The following is a 6,543-nucleotide window of genomic DNA, read 5'->3' as shown; positions in this document are numbered from 1 at the left end:
CCAACCTCAGGGTGCCCCACAATTGTTGGTACTTTTTTCATATTTAGATAGAGCGAGCCAAACTGAGTCGAAAAGTCATGTACCATTTTGCAATTTTCGCAATAGTTGACGAGTTATTAATGATTAAAAATCGACGTATTAGCCCGCCCTCCGCCAAATCCAAGCGCGCGGCGAGATGCGGCCGCCCCGCGGTCGGCGCGCGGGCAGTTGTTTACTACAAGCGGCGCGTAACGCCGGGCCCCTGTCCTATAAGCGATGATAGTTTCTCGCCTTTTTTAAATAGAAATAAAATTTTCTAACAACATAGAAATTTTTTTTGTGCGTACGTATGTACATATGTGTGCACATGCATACACCAGGAAAATATCAATTCTACAGCTTAAAAAAGCGATTACTCAATTTACCTTTTTTTTAGTAAGTAACGGTTGTCTTTAAGCAAGAATATTTTCTTGATAATAGTCTTAAAATGTACAAATTTTAGAAAGAGTCTTTATTATGTACTCGAAAGAAGAATTTATACTCCTTCAAAGAACATAATAAAATTTTATCAAAGAAAAGTCAAAATAATAAATAAAATAATATGAGGACCCTCGAGATTAAAATAGGAGAAGGCTATGAGGGTCAGACGCAGATCACAATGCGTAATATCAGAAATAAGTGATTTATTCGTCGTTTTGATACATTACATCGATCCGTACGTTTCGGCTCAGTTTTGAGCCATCTAGGCTTCAGCGGTATAATAGTTACAGAAGTTAAGTTACACGTTCTCCGTACCGTATGGTGAGTTTACTGATTCAAAGTATCAGAAACATAGACCAATTGATCCATATCTGTAAATTTGTTTAATTAATGTTGAGATATCAAAAAGATCTTTTAGGAAACTCACCATTCGGTCTGAAAAACATGGAATACAGAGCCATGCGTGGAATTCGTTAGCCGCAAAAGAATTTATGAAGTCGTGAGAGACCCCCAAGACGTCGCCTCCAGTGATCGGCAAAAATTCTGTTTTTAGTAATGATATCGGCGATTATTTTTAATTAATCAAAAATAAAAAATTTAAATGTTTTTAATTTTAATTAACAAAAAATTGGTAATTAATAAAATACTAAGCTTTAAATTTAAAATAATTATTAATTAATTGAAAATGTAATACTCTGTTTAAAAAATTAATAAATAATCAGAAATATATTGCTCATAATTTAAAAATTGGCAATTATATAAAATAAATTGTCAGTTTTTAAAAAAATTACATTTAGAAAAAAATATTTTTAATTTTTAAAAAAATTAGTAATTTTTAAAAAGTAAATTATTTGAGAACAATTAGTAGATAATTATTAGAAAATATATTACTAATTTTTTAGAAAATTAGCATTTATTAATTTGTAAAGTATTCGTTTTTAAAAGTACATTAGTTGCAGTAGAAATGAAACGATGACGTTAACTATACAAAATAATTTTTTCCTACTGAAAATTCGTGTCTTTTGGAAAAATTTGCAATTACTAGATGAACTATAATTTGACGATGGTCTCTTGCTCTCTCTTAAGGCCATCGCGCACAAAATTGCATAGGCTGCATAAGCATAGCATAAGACCGCTGGACCGGCTGGACCAATCTTATGTAAATTAATATGGCGTCTTTATACTGGATGCTCATTGGTTTAGCGGTCTTATGCTACGCTATACCTGCTTCCTACACTCATATCCGTCAAGAATAAATTACTGGCTTGTCAAAAAATAAAGTTACAATTTTGTAAAAAGTTAGTGTTTGGATAAGCCAATTTTTGATGTTGAAAATGAAGGACGGATTAGCGCTGTAGCAGCAGCTTCACATCCTAAATTTAAATTGAACTGGCTCAATTGTTTAAGTCGCTCAGTGCAAGCAAATGTTATAGTAGCAATAAAAGAAGCACTTGCTTCTGTGTCGAGTAGAGTTGAAGATAAGAAAAAAGATGATAGTGTAGCTGAGGATGATTTTTTTGACTTTACATGTGATCATGATACACCTGATGTAGTCGAAACTTTTGGGGCCTCTGATGTAGAAACAATTATTCAGAAATTTAGTACTGAAAGTAGGAATGATCTCGAATTACTTAATTTATATCCTATTGTTAAGAAAGTTTTTCTCAAATTTAATACACTTTTACCATCTTCTGCACCAGTAGAAAGATTTTTTAGTTACGCTACAATGTTTAATTTACCTAAATTTAATAAATTAACTGATGAGAATTTTGAATTAAAAGTAATTATAAAGTGTTATTCGAGTGTCGCTAAAAAAAATAAGAAATATAAAAAAACTTGCACATTGTTTCCTCGTAGTTTTTAATTGTGCAAGTAGAAACTTGCACATTGCTTCCTCATAGTTCCTAAGTGTGCAAGTTTTTATTTTATTCGAGGTATAATTATCGGTATTTATTTGTTTTGGCTTCCTCATAGAGGAAGCTTTGTTAGCAAAGGTTCTGATTTCACACTTAACTCTTTTGGGGACTGCGTAAATAATTATATACATTCACTAAAAAATACTAAAAATACTTGTCCATTTAAAAACTAAAACAATACTTTATCGATAAAAAAAATCAGCCCGATATTATAAATATTTGAGATAGCGATTTATTTTTAATTCTATTATATTTTCCAGTCTTTTCTACCCCTATTTCATATATAATTGGTTAAAATTTGGTTGATCAGATCAAGTTTTATAAAGCTTCTATGTATGTACGAATTCTTCGAAATTTCAAATGTGTGTAATACGAGATCTGATCAATCAAATTTTAATGAATTATATATGAAATAGGGGTAGAAAAAACTGGAAAATATAATAAAATTAAAAATTAATCGCTATCTCAAATATTGAGAAAACAGCAGCGTAAAACACATTTTTCAAAAAAAGGAAAATCTGCATAAAATCTATACCGGTAGACCGATTTCAATAAAATTTGAGGAGGACATACTTTCTAGGATACTCTATTTGTGTGCAAAAATTCAAACTGGTATCTAAAAAATTGTAGAAGTAGATGCGTGTACAAAAATCCGTACACACACACACACACACACACATACATACATACTTCCGGACATTTTTTACTAATATGATTTTTCGACATTTTAGAACATTCTAAACCTATTTCTATCAAAATCTCGAAAAAAAATTTTTTCACCATTACAAAGCTTCCTCTATGAGGAAGCAATAGTATTATTTACTTAGAAAACACGTGATTCTCTTAAATAATTTGGGCATATTTAAGGCTCCTGGGTACTCGTCGCGGCCATGTTGGAATGTGAGAAGAAGTAAGAAATGACACGTTGAAAATTCTTGCGTAGTATTTCCAAATAAAAAGATATTTGCTTAAAATAACACTACAGATCACTTCAGCACACTTTAAAAATACGCCGAGTTGAGGTTAAGTCTACCCCTTTTCCTTGATAGTAATAAACAGCCGTAAAACGAATGTGATACGATGCAGGCTTGTGCGCAGGCGCATGACTAGATTTCGTATTATATTCATTTTACGGCTGTTTATTAATTGTCAAGGGAAAGGGGTAGACTTAACTTCAACTCGGCGTATTTTTAAAGTGTGCTGAAGTGATCTGTAGTGTTATTTTAAGCAAATATCTTTTTATTTGGAAATACTACGTAAGAATTCTCAACGTGTCAATTCTCAACATTTCTCGCTTATTCTCCATTGGAGAGAGTTCTTATTTCTACCGCGACGGTACGTCGTCACCGTCAACGCGGAGTTTTCGGCTCAGGGACCAGGAGCTTTAAAGAGCATTACATCAATGAGAGATGATAAATAATCTTGATTGAAAACTTGAAGAATAAATACGCTGTATCTGCTGATACGTTTATACAATATTAATATGTAAGTAATAATTAATAAATTATTCTTGTAAGTCAAATATGTACACATTTATTACCGTGTTGACTGATTTAATAATAACTGTGTGATAACAAATATAATTTTTTAATCATTGATTTCGCTTTATTTAGTACTTCTGAATATAAAATTGAAACTTCGAATACATTCATATATTTACAAAAATTGTATGTTATATGCACACTCAAAGAGAAGGAAAATTTAAGAACAACAACTTATACTTATTAATATAATCTAATAAATATCGACTAGATTAATTAATAGATATATTTCCTCACAAATCTTCACAATTATTTTTTTAGTTGTTCAAAGAATGTTGGCATTCTTAAAACAATTTTTCGCTTTATCATTAATGTGTAAAATAAGTGTAATCAAGAACTTATGATGTTCCCTTTGTCTTGCCTAGTATTTCTGATTGTAATATTGTCAGTTACCTCATGTTCATGCTTGTTTTTGCCAAGACACCTTGTTTCAGAGTCAAGGATAAAAAATTATTTTTATTTAATTGTTAATTTTCTGAAAAATTAGAAAAATTTTTTATTTAATTACTAATTTTTTGGAAAATTAAAAAATATTTTTTTTCCATTATTTTTTAGAAAATTAAAAATTATTTTTATTTAATTATTTATTTTTGAAAAATTAGTTATAATTCTCGATTTATTATTAAATTTTCTAAGAATTAAAAAAAAATGTTACACATTAATAATTTTTGTAGAAATAATCTTTTTTTGAAAAATTATTTACAAATTATTAAGTAAATAAAAATAAGTTGAAAAATATTTTTAATTTTTTTGGCACTTAATATTGTATTTTGGCTTATTAATGATTGCTTTGACATTAAAAAATAAATAATAAAAAATTTTTTTTGCCGATCACTGGTCGCTTCCCCAAGAGGACACTGAAAGTCTCACTGTCCGGCCTGCAGGGTGTTTCAACATCCATCTCGATTTGGAGAGTTGGCAGCCGGACAAGGAGAGTCATTTCCGTCGCCATGCCGATTTCTTCCACAATATATCGGTCGATATTATGTCAAGATCGGCAAATCAGGAAGACCTTTGGGAAGTTGACAAATCAATATTGTTGAGCATCAGGCTACAGAGGGATGAGGAGGAGGAGGAGGAATGGGAGAAAAAGGAGAAACGGTATGCGTGTGCGTGAGTGCGTGTGTATGTGTGCGTGTTGATCACTTTTTCTATTTACAGCGCCAGGCGCGAGGAGGAGAAGGAGGAGCAGGAGAAGGAGAAGGAGGAGGAGGAGGAGGACGAGGACGAGGACGAGGAGGAAAACGAGTACGAGGATCCCGGCAATCCGCTGCCGGGTCCGAGCAGCGCGAAGATCCGTCGGTAAGTACCTCGAGTGTATACACCACGAGTATATACTCACCTTCTCTACTTCGTTTTATTCAACGCGCGTTATACCCTTCTAATCGTCTCCACTATTTCATTATTTCAGACTGCGCTAAACGGCACATGCCGTCGTCATAATCACGTTGTTGCTTCGTCAACATTTTGTACTAATAGATAAATATAGATATATAGATATAGATATATAAATACCTAGATATTGCATAGATATATAAATTATAATTTAAAAAGTGTCTCGTTTATTGACCACCCCTTCCTCACACTTTTTCTCGTCACCTATGAACCCATGAACATGCTTGTTTTTGCCAAGACACCTTGTTTCAGAGTCAAGGATAAAAAATTATTTTTATTTAATTGTTAATTTTCTGAAAAATTAGAAAAAATTTTTATTTAATTACTAATTTTTTGGAAAATTAAAAAATATTTTTTTTTCATTATTTTTTAGAAAATTAAAAATTATTTTTATTTAATTATTTATTTTTGAAAAATTAGTTATAATTCTCGATTTATTATTAAATTTTCTAAGAATTAAAAAAAAATGTTACACATTAATAATTATTGTAGAAATAATCTTTTTTTAAAATTATTTACAAATTGTTAAGTAAATAAAACCTAAAAAAAAGAAAGTGGTAGTATTATACCTCGAAAAAACCTAAGTAACAAGTTTTAGATCTTTATATCTCGAAAAATCTCGAAAAAATCTAAGCAGTAGTATCTTTATTTCCGAAAAATTATAACCCAAGTGATACACGTCACAAAATTATGTTACCTTATCAAAAAGAAGAGTCGCGCTTCAAGTGATCTATTACAATTACAAAAAAGAAATGATATCTCTTTAAATTAGAGCGCCAATTACAGAGAGAACATGTATATTGCCTCAAAAAATAATTGTTGCATTACTTTGAAAAATCTTTACATTGTGTCAATTAGAAAAAAATGTATAATAACAATTTTATAAGATTAAAAAATTTTATTTAAATTTAACAAGGGAATACAAGATATTTAAATACAAAGTTATTTACATGTGTATTTTTTAATGGCCACAAAGAATTACAGAGGTAACAGTACAAAATAAAAATATTTTATTAAAATACATAAATTTTTCTTGTAAAAAAACATGGCGCTGCTAGACCTCGAAATTTTAAATAAATAAATAAACTTATTCTATACTTAATTATAAGCCGCATTATCCGCCGTCCGCGTAGTCACGCACACCCATATCACTCACTCCCACATCTACGCTGATAATCATTTAATATTACTCCCATTGCATTCTTCTCTAAATTATTTTTATTTATTGTTGT

Source organism: Temnothorax americanus, unplaced genomic scaffold (genome assembly GCF_048541705.1).
Source record: "Temnothorax americanus isolate GAGA-0224 unplaced genomic scaffold, ASM4854170v1 Scaffold67, whole genome shotgun sequence".
Classification (NCBI taxonomy): domain Eukaryota; kingdom Metazoa; phylum Arthropoda; class Insecta; order Hymenoptera; family Formicidae; genus Temnothorax; species Temnothorax americanus.
The sequence above is the reverse complement of the archived record's forward strand: the minus strand, read 5'-3'. Positions refer to the sequence as shown.